A 16,527-nucleotide genomic window follows, 5' to 3' on the forward strand; every position below is an offset into this window, starting at 1 on the left:
AGAAACCCTAGAACTCCCTCCCAAGTGTGACAACAGTCGTGTGTGTTCCCCAAGCCTCTTTAGTGATCAAACAATCATTTCATCTATCTCGGTTAGTGCGTGTTCGTTAAATCGGTTTCTTGATTCCTTGATTTCTCTATATATGTTTGTGTATATGCTTGATTTTTGGAACGGATATGAGTATGTGGGTCTAATGATCTTGATTTCGTTATACATGATTAATCGGTTACATAACTTTGTACGAAACATGATGTTGATTTAGGGATTCTAATAAATAGGTCCGGATTGATGGGTATTAGTGATTGGTAGAACTGGTTTTAATAATGTTCATGTCGGTTTGATGTTTGCTAATCATGTTGTCATATACCTCTCATTGATTAAACGAATACATGTTAGAGTCTTATGTTTGCCAATGATCTGGTAGCAACCGGTGGTTAGGTTGAGGATGATTAAGTTATGATGATTTCTGTGCTGTTTGATTTCTATATGATCGATGATGCTGATGACTGCTGTTAGCAATGATTAGGGTTTTCTGTAATTAACTGTGATGCGACGTAACTGATACCGACGAAACTAATATGGCGAAACAAATGTGTTTCGCCGAAACCACTTAACGACGAAACAAACACGGCGAATCAAGTGTGTTTCGCCGAAGACATCACGACGAAACAAAGGGATGTTTCGTCGGAGAGGGTTCACGGCGAAACAGGGGGGGTGTTTCGCCGAATGGGTAATCTGCACAGTAACCTGGTTAAATTCTGTTAGAAGTTAACTTGATTTATCAACTGCTGTTAGATGATATGCATGACTTGTATGAACTTGAAGATGTGCCTTATGTTATTCGTGATTGCTAATCTAATACTACTGTGATTGTATATGCTTACATGGACTTAGTGGATATAAACTGATTATGTATACGTGCGTACTCTAGGACTTGATTGATTAACTGTGAGCATACCTTAGCATACCGAGCAAACCAAGGTGAGTTCACACTCTTACCAAGGCATGGGATTCCCGGGGTAGGGAATGGGATTGAATGATTACTTGCACTTACATTGTTATTGGGAATTACGGATCACTGACCTCGCTAGGGGAAGGTCACTTATAGATACTGCTAGACTAGTGATACAAATACTACTCTTCGCACACATGCCTGGAACGGCCGCGATACGAATACGAATCTTCGCACACATGCCTGGAATGGCTGCGATACTAATACTAAACTTCGCACACATGCCTAGAGGGCCGCGATACAAAATATAACTAGTCTAGAATACATGGGAAACTCCCACTAATCTTCGCAAACATGCCTGGAGGGCCGCGATACAAATAAATACGATACTTGGCTTATTAAACAATACGATTTACGAAACAAACACTATAACTAAACAACCAACTGTGAACTCGCTCAACTAGTTGTTGGCTCTCTGTTACATGCCTTGCAGGTCGTTAGGTACACATGGAGCTTGCACAGGGAGGCACGGTCGTTGTGGACATGGATCATGGATGCGTTGTTAAACATTTATGACATTTCAAACTTTATACTTATCTTGGGTTTACATTTATGCTTCCGCTAAACATTGAGAATACTTACGTCTTGAAAACCTTTCATATTGGTTTGGTTTGGTTGAATTACATTTACTATTTACATTGTTCAATATGATTGGTGGCTTGATCCTGGTCAGTCATGCCTCCAAGCGGTGATACTCCGCGTGTGGATTTTGGGGGTGTGACAGATTGGTATCAGAGCCATTGGTTATAGAGAACTTGGTTTTAATAAGGGGAAAACGTTTTTATTAAAACCAGACTATAACCTATACAGTGCTCAACGATCCACAACGACGCTTCGCTCCACGTGCAAGACTCAACACACTAGGTACTCCTATTCATGTTTACATTGCCTACTTGCTAGATTACATAGAACTTTGCTCGTGGTATGCTTAGATAAACGTAACAACTATTGCTTGAGAACACTTGTGTGCTTACTCTCTTCTGTCATCGCACTTTTCGCGAACCTCTCTCACTTATGTTACCTTTTCTATGAAGATCATGCCTGGACGCATTAACATGACTCAAGCCCAGTTGACGGCTCTCATTAATGAACAAGTTGCTGCGGCACTTGCAACCGCACAAGCAGGAGGTATACCCTGCAGTCGTAACTCACACTAGGATCCTTAGATCCTACACTCCTAAACCAACTCTTGTGTTTAACCTGGTCTTGTTCTTATAACACAACAGGTCAACACGCTCAACCACCTATTTGCACTTTCAAGAATTTCATGGACTGTCATCCTAGCACATTCAGTGGCACTGAAGGAGCAGTTGGACTCCTCCATTGGTTTGAAAAGCTCGAGTCCGTATTTGAGATGTGTGAATGCCCTGAGGCTCGCAGGGTGAAGTACGCCACTGGTACTCTAGAAGGTATTGCGCTGACTTGGTGGAATGCGCAAGTTCAGATTTTAGGTTGGCAGCTGCTAACGCCACCCCTTGGAATGATTTCAAGGAACTGATCAAACGGGAATACTGCACACGTGATGACATCCACAAGTTAGAAGTGGAGTTCTTTCATTTGAAAATGACGGGGTCAGAAATTGAGGCATATACTAAACGGTCAAACGAGCTGGCCATCCTGTGTCCAACTATGGTGGACCCTCCTATCAAGCGTATTGAGTTGTATCTCAAAGGGCTAGCACCAGAAATTCAAAGCCATGTGACATCGGCCAACCTTGATAATATCCAGGATATTCAACGTCTTGCTCATCGCCTCACAGATCAGGCAGTGGAACAGAACAGGCTACCTAAACGTATCAGTGCTACCGATGCTACTACTTCCGCTACTCCCAGTGACAACAAGCGGAAATGGGATGGGGATTCCAGCAAGGGTTCAGCTACAGCTCAGTCTCAGGTTCAGCAGCGAAAGACTGATAACTACCAGAGCCCTGGTCAGCAATCTTCGGGCAATCAAAGACAGGGTGGATATCGAGGAAACCTCCCAAGGTGCAATACTTGCAACAAGCACCACAACGGCCAGTGCAACAAGAGTCGTTGTCAGCGGTGCCTCAAGATGGGTCATGAGGCTAAAGATTGCAGGAGCTCACGACCTGCGAATCAGAATCAGCAACAACCACCTGCTCCACAAAACCAGCAGCAGCAACAACAGCGAGGCAACAGGGGATGCTATCAATATGGCGCTGAAGGCCACTTCAAACGTGACTGCCCCCAGTTAAACCAGAACCAGACAACAACAACAATAATCCGGGCAATGGGAACAACAACGGGGAAAACAATAATGGCAACGACGCTAGGGGTCGTGTGTTTGTGCTAGGGCAGGGTGATGCGAGGAATGATCCTAACGTGGTTATGGGTAAGTTTCTTCTCGACGACTTTTATGTTACTGTTTTATTTGATTCGGGTGCGGATACCAGTTACGTATCTCTAAAAGTTAGTCAAATGTTAAAACGTACACCAACGCTCTTAAACACCAAACATGTCGTAGAGTTATGCAATGGTAAAGTCTAGAGGCCACACACGTAGTCAAAGGTTGTAACATCGTCTTAGCCGGTCAGACTTTCTCCAATGATCTCATTCCTATAGTTCTGGGTAGTTTCGACATCGTCATTGGAATGGATTGGTTATCCCAACATCAAGCAGAGATATTATGCAAGGAGAAGATTGTTCGTATTCCCCGTTCTGGTAAAGAACCCCTCGAAGTTCAAGGCGACAAGAGTGGTGCCGTGGTTGGCATCATCTCCTTCCTGAAGGCCCAGAAGTGTTTGCGCAAGGGCCACACTGCCATTCTGGCACTTGTTACTGATGCATCAACGAAAGAGAAGAGATTAGAGGATATCCCAATTGTACGCGATTTTCCTCAAGTGTTTCCTGAAGATTTACCTGGGCTACCGCCTCATTGCCAGGTCGAATTCCAGATTGAACTAGCTCCAGGAGCAGCACCAATAGCTCGTGCACCGTATCGCTTAGCTCCAACTGAACTGGAAGAACTGTCCAAACAACTACAAGAGCTCTTGGATAAGGGTTTTATTCGTCCTAGCTCATCGCCCTGGGGAGCTCCAGTGTTATTCGTGAAAAAGAAAGACAGTACCTTCAGGATGTGCATAGATTACCGCGAACTCAACAAGGTGACAGTGAAGAACCGCTATCCTCTTCCACGTATTGATGATTTATTCGACCAGTTGCAAGGGTCGAGCTACTACTCGAAGATTAATCTGAGGTCAGGTTACCATCAGCTGAGAGTCCGGGACGAGGACGTCTCCAAAACAGCATTCCGAACTCGCTACGGCCACTAGGAGTTTCTAGTCATGCCATTCGGGCTAACAAACGCACCTGCAGTCTTTATGGATCTTATGAACAGAGTGTGCAAACCCTACCTAGACAAGTTTGTCATAGTCTTCATCGACGATATCCTGATCTACTCTAAAAGTCAAGAGGAACACGAGCAGCATGTACGACTTATTTTGAAGCTCCTTCGAACAGAACAGTTATACGCCAAGTTTTCGAAATGCGACTTCTGGCTTCGTGAAGTCCACTTTCTAGGCCACGTGGTAAACAAGGACGGGATTCATGTGGATCCATCCAAGGTAGACTCGATTAGGAACGGGCCTGCACCGCGTACACCGACGGAAATGCGCCAATTCTTGGGTTTGGCGGGTTATTACAGACGGTTCATCAAAGACTTCTCAAAGATTGCACAGCCGCTTACACTACTGACACGGAAAGGTGTTACTTATCGTTGGGGTAATACGCAGGAAACCGCTTTTCAGCATCTAAAGGATAGACTTTGCAGCGAACCTATTCTCTCATTGCCAGAGGGCACAGACGATTTTGTGGTCTTCTGCGACGCATCGATTCAGGGTCTTGGTTGTGTATTGATGCAACGGGATAAAGTCATTGCTTATGCTTCGCGCCAACTTAAGATCCACGAACGGAATTACACTACACATGATTTAGAGCTGGGAGCTGTCGTTTTTGCGCTTAAGATATGGCGACATTACCTGTACGGTACCAAGTGCACCATCTACACCGATGACAGGAGTCTCGAGCATATCTTCAAGCAGAAGGAATTGAACATGCGTCAATGTCGATGGGTCGAACTACTGAATGATTACGAATGCGCCATCAAGTACCATCCAGGAAAAGCCAATGTTGTGGCTGACGCTCTCAGTCGAAAGGATACGCCACCTAGACGCGTACGAGCACTACAACTTACTATTCAGTCTAGTCTTCCTGCACAGATACCAGATGCTTAGGTAGAAGCATTGAAACCAGAAAATGACAGGGCTGAAGCCCTGCGCGGCTCAAGACAACGATTAGAACACAAGGAAGACGGCGCCTATTATGTAACGGGGCGTATCTGGGTCCCACTTTATGGCAACTTACGCGAGCTTGTAAAGGACGAAGCACATAAGTCTCGCTACTCGGTACATCCAGGTCCGTAGGACAACCCTTAAGTGCCTTAAAAAGATTAGAATCCCATGCTTTACACGTTTATTCGTTTGAACTTGGTAACTACGGTTGTTTGTGTTTCGGTACAAACGGAAGCTTAAAATGGAAGGAACACGGAGAATAAATGAAAAAATCATTTTTTGGAATTTAAGAATTAAGAGGATAGTTGTTAGTGCACTGCATCTGTTGATTGCGTCTAGGTGTCTAGGATCAGGTCTTACATCATATTGTATAGCATAGGGCACGAAATACGAGAAAACAGGAGTCTGTATAGGTTTTATATGCTAGGACCGCTCATATGGACATAGGGTGTTAGGATCGCTTATTTGGCAGGCTGGTCCGCTTATGTGGACATGTCTGGTCCGCTTTTATGGTCATGTGACACATAAGCGGACCCAACTGCCTATATATAGGGGTTGTTCGAGCGGTTCATTAAAGTCATTTTGTTGAATTCCACGCCGAAGCTCTGCCGGTGTGACGATTGCGCTGTAAAACGTTTCAAATCAATAAAACAAGCAGTTAGGAGGAAGAACAAGCTATATCTACTTGTATTTCTTATTATTCCGCATCTGAAACACAAGAGACAACCTCTGAACGACTCGTTCGGGTCTGCAAACGATCCTACAAGTGGTATCAGAGCTTGGGAGGAGGTTTTCTGCAGATTGTAGCTGTTTTTCATCATTTCTTCTCATTTCTACACCTTCTTTTACTGATTCGGGAAGATTTCACGGTCGGAATTCGCTCAAATTTTCACAAATTGTGCGCAATAGTACTGAGACAAACCCTGGAAAGTTTCGTGTCAAAATTCGAAGTTTTAGTGGGTCAAAACATGTTCGGTATATGGATCGCTCGTAGTGACGTCATCGTGAACCGCTCTTAGGTCACGTTTTGGATCGCTCATTCGTACAAATTTTTAGTTGGTTCGCTCAAAATTTGTTTCTGGACCGCTCGTAAGACAGTTTCTGGACCGCTCGAGTATACATTTCTGGACCGCTCCAAAGATAATTTCTGGATCGCTCATTTAGATCAGTTTGGTTCGCTCTTTTGGTTATCTGCTGGTCCGCTCGAACGGACTTTGAGTTGAGTTCGCTCATTCGGTAAATTGATTGGTCCGCTCATTAGTCTGTCACCCGGTTCGCTTACTTGGATTTCTCTGGTTCTCTCGAAAAGTTTTGTCTGGTTTGCTTATCTGCAAAGTTGATCCGCTTTTCTGTCACTTGCCTTGAAAATCGTGTTGAGTCAAGATGGATTCCGAGTTTTACAACGCTTTTGCTACATCGACTACTCCAGCCGCGATTGCTCAAGCCATGAATCTAGAAAACGAAATGGGAACTACCCAGAAACACCCGAAATTGATGAGCATTGAGGAGTATTATGGGTGGAAGGATCGGTTTGAAAACTGGGTTCAGGCAAATCATCTCAGATCGTGGGAATGCATATTGGAAAAGTACACATTGCCTCGAACAGAATTGCAAGTTGTTAAACAAATATCCGAATTCTCAGAACAAGAACATGCAATGTACAGAGCAGAGAAAATGATGATCAGTCTGCTACAGCATGCGATTAAAGAAGACATATTCATTTTGCTACAGCACGACAAAATTGCTAAATCAATTTGGGATGCTCTTAAAGTAAAATTCGAGGGTAGTGAAAGTATGATCAAAAGCAAGAAGGCATTGCTTAAGAAAGAATTTGATTTGTTTAGTAGTTTGCCGGGAGAGGATACTAAAAAGCTAATAGAGAGATACTGTCACTTGGTGTGATCGTTATCGATGTTGGGAGTTGAAAAAGGTCGTGAGGAATGGGTTGATAAGTTGGCTGATGCGTTACCTCAGAAAGAGTGGGGAACGTATTTGATGATACTAAAAAACACGGGTGTTTATGACAAACTAACAATCGGTCAGTTTATCGAGAAGTTAGAGGGACAAGATCTGGAACAACAGAAGATAGCCAGGATGAATAATCCTAGTGGTCAACAGGATGTAAAAATATACTATAAAGGTAGTATTCCAGTTTCTGAAGCTGAAAGAAGTCCAAAGATTCAAACCGCTTTCAGTGCTGGAGATTCATCAGAAAAGGCTGATCAGAGTTCAAACAAGATTAGCAGCGGGTTTTCATCATTTCCGAGTATCAATCCGAAAGAGACAAATACAAGCTTTCAGCCTCAGAGCACTAAAACCGGAAATGGATACGTGATTCAGTGCAACATAGCTCTTAATCTTCCAGAAGGTCAAAGTTTCTCTGAAGACATTGCGAAAGACCACATGGCACTTCTTGGTTCAGTTTTGTTATCCTATGAAGGTCTAGTTGCTGGTCGGATCGGAAATCCTATGCTCACCAAAGAGGATTACGATCAAATAGATGCCGAGGAAATGGAACTCATGGATATCAAATGGTGTCTTGCAAGTGTTCTTCGTCGGGCTGAGAAATTCAAAACCATTACCGGGAGAAATGACTTTTTAGATGCTCATGTTTCAACTTTAGGTTTTGATAAATCTAAAGTTACTTGTTTTCGATGCAGGGAGAAAGGCCATTTCAAGCGGGAGTGCAAAGGAAGAGAAGCTAGTGGAGCGCAAAATCCATTCGGGAAAGATGACTACTATCGCAAAGCTATCTATCAGCAAGTCGGTCAATCCCAAGAATCTCAGACAGCTCATGGGAGAAAGATTGAAGATCCCAAGAGAGCATGTTTGGTAGATTTCAGCTGGAGTGATTACATATCATCTGAAGCTACAGCAGCACGCATTATCGATCAAGATGATGAGAAACTACCAGAAGGTTTCAGCTGGGATATGTTCGTGGATGAGAAGGGAGAGTTTAAAGCTTTCATTGCCAAGATCGTCCGAGAGCCAGATTTGTTCGCTACTTGGATGAAATCTATTGGAGAGACTGTGAAAAGTGAAGATGAAAAGTCTGTGTCATCTGATGAAAGTTCAGACAGTACTGATAAACTTTCAGAACATTCTGGGGATGTTTCAGAAAGTTCAAATGAAGGTTTACAGGGCTCAGATGAAGATTTACAGAGTTTTGAAGAAAATGTACAAAATGAAAATGTTCCAGAAAAAGAAGTTGTTTTTGATAAAACACCAACTGATTCTGATGTATCAGATGGTGATTCTGATAAGTTTGTACAGTTTGATCAATCACCTGATCACAGCAGCAGTGATGATGAGGAAGAAAAACATATAAATATTGCAAAAACTCATCTATCTCCTGAAAGTTTTCATTTCTATTTTGCAGAAAGAATGGAAAAACTAAAGGAGAAACGAGTTGCTAAAGAACAACAATCCGAATCTGAAGGTGATATTCAAAACGCTGAAAAACTAAAGGAGAAACGAGCTGCTAAAGAACAACAATCCGAATCTGAAGGTGATATTCAAAACGCTGAGAATGTTGCTGAGAAGTTTACTGAGGGTGTGAAAGAAGAAGAAAAGGTGATTGAAGTAGAAAAGGTGGTAGAAGTTGTCAAAACAATCGAAGTTGAAAAGATTGTTGAAGTTGTCAAGCCATGTGAGAAGTGTCTGGAAGCCTGCAAAGAGTGTGCAGCAAAAGATGACATCATAGCTGAGTACGAGAAAAAGAAGGAGCAGTTACTGTTCAACCTCAATTATGTGAAGGAATCGTACGATGTGTTGAACAAAACAGTAAATGGTCTTCAAACAACAAACTCAGAAAGAGAACAGGCGTTGACAATGTTGAATGCAACTTTAATGTCAAAACAAAAAGCAATCAATTTCTACATCGAAGAGAGTGCTAAGTGGAAGCAAGAGTTGGAGACGGAAAAGATAGAGAATTAGAGAATTAGACGCTTATTGCAAAGTTATTCTAGTTCTGATTATCTAATTGATCGTATTTACCCAACTGTTGCAGGTATGGAAGCTTTCAATGATGAGAAGCTGAAAGAGAAGAAAGACTGTGGTAAGAAATCGACTGTTAGTTACAACAAATGTCCGCCTCCGATTTGGGATGGTTATTCACCTAGGAGACCAAATGAGGAGCAATTGGAAAAAGCAATCAATATAAAGCTTAAAACCGACACAACTGACGTTTTACCAGATAACATAGATGTCACGTATACCTCGTCCGATACTGATCATGAGTCTGTTCTAATCAAAAAGGTGGTCGATCAGGTGTTGGATACTGATGAGGAGTCTGAGTCAAAATCTGGATCTGAAAAGTCAAAGTCGTCAATCAACAGTCAAAATTCGTCGGATAAACGGTCTTATAGTAAAGAATTTTTATTGTCAAAGGCATATTTGAATGATGAAACATTCGAAGTTGTGTATACTTTGAATGGTTCGGACAAATTATATTACAATAAAGAGTTCCCAATAATGAGTATTAAAACAGAACTAATAAACAAAACTTTCAAACTTATAGAAGTTAATATTCCAGAATTAAAAGTTTTGAAAAATTTTGAAAAACCTAAAAAATATACTTCTAGAGTTCAGCAACGTTTAAATAAGAAAAAGGCCAACAATCCTGGTTCTGGTTTTCAAAAGAAACCTAACCAGAATCGTAGCTACAAAAAGAAAGGTCTTGGTTTTGTTCCACCAGAAAATGGTAAAAATATGAAAAATTCTAAAACAAAATCTGAATTTGTGTCAGGTGGAAGTGCTGAGGAAGAACAGCAGAAACCGTTCTGGAGACAGTCTAATAAAGAGTTTCTTGCTGAGAGAAAGAAGAATGGAGCTGATATTTGTTATCAAAAAGAGACTAGAACCTGTTATAGATGCAATGAAGCTGGTCACATTGCATGGAATTGCTCAAAAAGTGTCCAATCAAAACAGGGAGTTTCTCAGAAGTTGAAAGAGAAAGTTGTTGATGTTGACACACCAATCAATAGACCTAAAATTTTTGAGAATTCAAAATTTGAGGTTGGTGAATGTTCAAAGAAGAACAAATATGAGAAGAAAGGAAAAGACAACTAGGTGTGGGTTGCGAAGAAAGATGAAGTGAATGTCGGCGATGAATCTGGTTCCACAAAGCCAGAAGAGCCACAAGTTGAGAAGAAAATTTTAGTGAATGATGAAGAGTTTCCGTCACTAAAATTTGAGGAAGTTAAGAAGAAAGTTGGAAAAACTGAGATTTCAAATCAGTTTTATCATGAGAAAAAAGATTTTGATGTCGAGAAAACATTCAACGGGAATGTTAAAAAGATATTTGGGAAAATGTTGAGTGGAAGGGCAAAGGGGGTTAAAGATTTTTACGCGACTAAAAAGGCAACATACAACCCTACTGCTCAAGAGTTAAATCCATCAAGTCTGAGAAGACTTGGATGGATGTATGCTTTCCATGATAGTCAAAGGACTATGCCGGAGATCCCAAGTTTATATCGTGGATCAGGAATCGGCATCATTCTAGTGTTTAAAAAGTTTGTTTGAAAGATTTTGAATAGTGTTTGAATTTTACAGGTTGAAGGACTACGCCGGAGCTCCCAGGTTGGTAATTGAGAAGCAGGAATCGGCATCTTTCTGAATAATTCGACAAGTGGTAAAGGGGTTTCTGTAGATGTTTCATTCCTACAGTAAAACCTACAAGTGGTATTTGTGGTTATACCTTGAAGTATTTACATTTACAAGTGGTACAGTGATTCTGAACTGCAAATGATAAATCAGGAACAATAAATTGTACTTGATTTATTATTCATATGAGATTGTTAAACAAGATGATGAACCATATCCCCATGCTTCATAAGTGGTAAACTTAAAAGTGGTAAACACAAACTCATTTTCCGGAAAAATCATTTCGATTAAAACAAACTTAAGTGTTTTGAAATCTAAATGAGAAAATGGTTTGTGATAGGGGGAGTTCTGATTGTTTATGCCTAGTGAATGGCGATTTGATGTGATTCAATGTAAGTTGTCAAGTTTCTGTACAGTTTGTTTTTTTTATGTTTCTAATGAGTTTAGAGTCTAGAAATTTTCAAATTTTCTTTGAAATGTGTTTGCATTTTAGGGGGAGTAGGGAAATTTTTGAAAATCCAAAAACATTAGAAAATTTGAAAAAGCCAAAAACATGATAAAATTCGAAAATGAGTTTTGTTGCGAAAAAAGAGGAAATGATAGTACATCAGTGGACTATCACGGCACGCTAAAGAAATGTAAAGTTAAAATGTGATAAACAATCTTACTGCGGATGTGTCAGTAGATTTTCGCACATTTAGTAAATTGAAACGAGATATAAACCTAAATTCAAACTTGCTTGATTCGTGGGTAACTATTCTTGAATATATGGGTAACCCCTGAAATCTTGTTTGAAAGGTCCCGTATTCTGAGATACTAGGTCTTTATACTCAGTGATATCTGGGGTATTATTCCGGGACTTCTGCTGTATGGAAGTACTGACCTAGTCCCCGGATAATACTTTCTGCAAATGCTTGAAAAAGCGCCGACCTCAGCAATCTGATTAAACAATAAAATTGATAGTCATTGCTGTTGTAAAAAAGATCCTCTAAAGGGGACCCACCAAAAGTCGAGCCGTCATCTCTCTGCTGAACGGAAGTTCTGACCTGAGCTCTCACGGTTTCGCATTTACCTTCTACAGATATCAGCTGTGGTATACTCACCTGTAAGACTGAATATCTGGGATCTGGATACGAGAGTATATTCAAGTGGAGTGATACACATTTAAGGTTAAGTTTCTAAAACATTAATATCGTATCTCGAATCGATTGAATTCTGTGTGAGAATTTAAGAGGACAAACATACTGACAATCTAGGTAAATTGTTTAAAGCTTAAAATGTAATCAAGCTTAACGGTGTTTGTGATAGGTCTCATTAGCTGATATGATCCTCTTGTACAAACTCACAAAAATATTTTCCATAAATATTATATTTCCATATGTTTTTGTTTACAAATGGTGTCAGGAAATATCTCTCAGAAAAATTCAAAAAGATTTTAGTGTGTTTTAGCTAAATTTTGAAAATGTTAAAAAGATTTTCGACAGCTGACGTTGGAAAACTAATTTTCAAAATTCCGAGTGCTAAACATGATGAGAAGCATTTGAGGGGGAGTGTTTGTGTAAATCTAATTGTTTTCATTAAATCTAACCTTCTTCAAGTGGTTCATCATAGAGATATGAGAGAATTTGAGTTGTTGAAATTATATGTTTGTTTAGTGCATATGAGAGGAGTCAAGTGTTGGTATGAAAGAAATTTATTTCAGGGTTGAGATTGTGCAGGTCACCAGGTTTCGTTATTCTGAAGATCTCTGTTGAAGGAGAGTCAAGTTTCGATCCTGGAAATCAATTCTGAAAACCTCTGCTAGAGTCAGGTTGATAGATTCTGCAAGCCTGTGAAGATCAGACAACGATCCTGAAGATGTTACTGAAGGACAAAATAATGCCAGTAAATTGAGAAGGGGAGTCTGAAGATTGAAAGAAGAGAAAGCCCAGAGACTGATCTAGACTGAAGATGTGAAGACACAGTTTTGCTGTCAAGGTGTGTTGGCGACTCCATCAACATCTGAGGGGGAGTCTGTTAGTGCACTGCATCTGTTGATTGCGTCTAGGTGTCTAGGATCAGGTCTTACATCATATTGTATAGCATAGGGCACGAAATACGAGAAAACAGGAGTCTGTATAGGTTTTATATGCTAGGACCGCTCATATGGACATAGGGTGTTAGGATCGCTTATTTGGCAGGCTGGTCCGCTTATGTGGACATGTCTGGTCCGCTTTTATGGTCATGTGACACATAAGCGGACCCAACTGCCTATATATAGGGGTTGTTCGAGCGGTTCATTAAAGTCATTTTGTTGAATTCCACGCCGAAGCTCTGCCGGTGTGACGATTGCGCTGTAAAACGTTTCAAATCAATAAAACAAGCAGTTAGGAGGAAGAACAAGCTATATCTACTTGTATTTCTTATTATTCCGCATCTGAAACACAAGAGACAACCTCTGAACGACTCGTTCGGGTCTGCAAACGATCCTACAATAGCCGACTAGCACTTTTTGTCACCGTATGACAGTTTAAAGCCACCGTAAGCCATTCCAAGCCACCGTAAGCTACGGTGGCCACCGTAGCTTACGGCGCTGACCTGCGTAAATGTGTAACTTCCACCTTTTAATGCAGTTTTATGGTGTCTTTTCAATGCCAATCATTCCCATTCGGTTACCAGCAGTTCTAGGGGTGATTTTAAGTGTTCTTGGTGCTTGAAGACAATTTCCAATCATTCGGTTTGTGTTTTTGATTGTTATGAACATTGAAACTTGTGTGAGGATGATGATTCAAGCCAAGAGTGGCTAAACTCTTGATGATCATCTTTGGTTGAAGGTTATGTAAGACTTTATGCTTGAATTCCTTATTTCTATAATAACAACTTCATCTTTATGATTTATTTGTTATGGTGTGCGATTGATTGTTAGTAAATTGTTGATTCTTATGCGAATCTAGTTTGAAATCATACGTTCTTGGTGCCGTCGGCAATCGAGATATCATGGGTAGAATTAGACTCTGGTAAGGGTTAATTGATCATCGGGTAACAACCTCACATTCTAGGAATCTGAGTACTTAGTTCCCTTTCATCACTGCACTTAATCACGCATGAACTCTGTCTATGTAGTTCTTTCTAGTGGAATGATAGCATAAATGTCAAAGCAAACCGGAAACTAAAGATGGTCATTTGTCTCTAATTTGTTTACAACCAACACTTCCGTTTTGCAATTAGAATAGTGATCTTAGTTTTACAAATCAAATCAATCAAACCAACTTGTGAAATTTACATTTATTGCAACTAGTTTAATTTTAGTCAACTTAGATAAATCTTCAAATAACACATATTCCACAAACTCCCTGTGTTTGATACCCACTTGCCACTAATCATACGTTCTTGGTGCCGTCGGCAATCGAGATATCACGGGTAGAATTAGACTCTGGTAAGGGTTAATTGATCATCGGGTAACAACCTCACGTTCTAGGAATCTGAGTACTTAGTTCCCTTTCATCACTGCACTTAATCACGCATGAACTCTGTCTATGTAGTTCTTTCTAGTGGAATGATAGCATAAATGTCAAAGCAAACCGGAAACTAAAGATGGTCATTTGTCTCTAATTTTTTTACAACCAACACTTCCGTTTTGCAATTAGAATAGTGATCTTAGTTTTACAAATCAAATCAATCAAACCAACTCTTGAAATTTACTTTTATTGCATCTAGTTTAATTTTAGTCAACTTAGATAAATCTTCAAATAACACATATTCCACAAACTCCCTGTGTTCGATACCCACTTGCCACTATCTATTTAGTAGTAATTGGATTAACTTTGATTGTGACCACGACATCACATCAAATTTTGGCGCCGTTGTCGGGGAGTAGTGCGCAACGTGTGTTATTTTTTTATCATTTTAAGTTTGTTATTTTTCTTGTTTACGCTGGGTTTGTTAGTGTGCAGGTATTTACAGGTGCATGCGTACTAGAGGCTCTCACAAGCTATCACCATTGGCATTTGATCCAGAGATTGAACGAACTTTGAGAGAAAACATAATTTTGTTAAGGGAAAACAGAATCAGTGTTTCACCAACAACACCAACTTCACCAATTACACCACTCAGATACATGGATCCACCACCACCACCACCCACTACGGGTGAACTTATACCACCTTTCATACCATCATCAACTCAACCTTCACCAAATACTACCATGCCTAACACCACTACCTATCCTACTCCACCTCACGATGTAACACCAACCAATACTACACAACCCATTACCACCCAAGATGAACCTACACTCACTTTTAACCCTTCTACTACAATTCCACCATTCACCCATTTCTTCCTGGGTGCGGGTCAGTCATCTTCAACCTATTCAATACCACCAAACTCAACCATTGTCCATGCTACTTCTACATTTAGACCATCGAACCAGTCGGGTTTTCAATATTCAACTCTTCCATTTGGGTAATCTTCGGATATAGGAGGAGATGGATATGATGAAGGGTATGAAGATTTTGAGGGTTATGATGAAGACGGATATGCATATGGGGGTGATGGAGATCAAGGGGAATTTGCTTATGTACAAGGTCAAACTCAAGGAATGCCAAGTGTTGGTGGAATTCCACAACAACAAGTTATACCACAACATATTCGGCCAAGGCCACAAGGGCCACAAGTGCGACGTCCCATACCATTGCAACAAGTTCGTCCGCAAAATGTACAACATCAATTTCAAAGGCCAATTCAACAACAACCGATTCAACAACAATTTCAACCACCATTCGCACCACAAGGGCCTATACAAAGACCAATGGGTCCTATTCGTCCAAGGGGTCAGTTGGGTGTACCAAGAAGACATCTTAGAGAACATGCAAGAGGCATTGAAGCGCATTTTAGGCCGGTAATCACTCACAATCCTTCACCGGTAGTTATTCCTCACAATAATCAAGGGAGGACTTCATTGCAAAGCTTGCCAAAATATAAGGGTCTAGTAACGGAGGAGCCTTATTTTCATTTGGAGGCTTATGACTCGATTTGCAACATTCTTGGGAGTCAAGGGTTTTAGGCCGATGATGTCAAATTGGTACTATTCCAATTTTCTTTGGAAGACAAGGCGAAAAAGTGGTTCTACACATTACCTTCGGCATCTATCTATACATGGGCGGAGATGCAACAACTCTTCTTAGATGAATTCTACACCGCCCAAAAGACAAATGATGCTAGGAAAGGGTTGAGAAGTTTTCAACAACAACAAGGTGAAATGTTCCACGAGGCCTTTGAACGTTTTAACATGATGATAAAGAATTGTCCTCATCATGGGATCAAGCTTTGGGAATTGATGAATGCTTTCCATGAGGGGTTAAGTGCCGAAGATGCTCGCGATCTAATGTCAATCACAAATGGTACTTTTGGTACGAACTACGAGCATGACGATTGGGAATTTCTGGAACAAATGGTGGTCACATCAAAGAGAAAAGCTCAAGCATCAAGGAGAGCACGACAGGCCATTACCCGAACTCAAGTGCATGCGGTAGATGATGGTAATGTTCAAATTTCTAATCAAATTTATAATGTTTGTGTGCTTTTGTAATGAGATAGGGCATGCGGCTGAAAATTACCAAGG

General features: G+C 40.7%; 1 non-coding gene across 1 annotated transcript; it reads right to left on the bottom strand.

Annotated features, from left to right (window-relative positions):
- Positions 1-16,120: 16,120 nt before the first annotated feature.
- Positions 16,121-16,226, bottom strand: LOC118492831. The gene has a single exon (XR_004894832.1). It is a non-coding gene; the product is annotated as a small nucleolar RNA R71 (small nucleolar RNA).
- Positions 16,227-16,527: the final 301 nt, after the last annotated feature.

Source organism: Helianthus annuus, chromosome 5, assembly GCF_002127325.2.
Source record: "Helianthus annuus cultivar XRQ/B chromosome 5, HanXRQr2.0-SUNRISE, whole genome shotgun sequence".
In the NCBI taxonomy this organism is placed as follows: domain Eukaryota; kingdom Viridiplantae; phylum Streptophyta; class Magnoliopsida; order Asterales; family Asteraceae; genus Helianthus; species Helianthus annuus.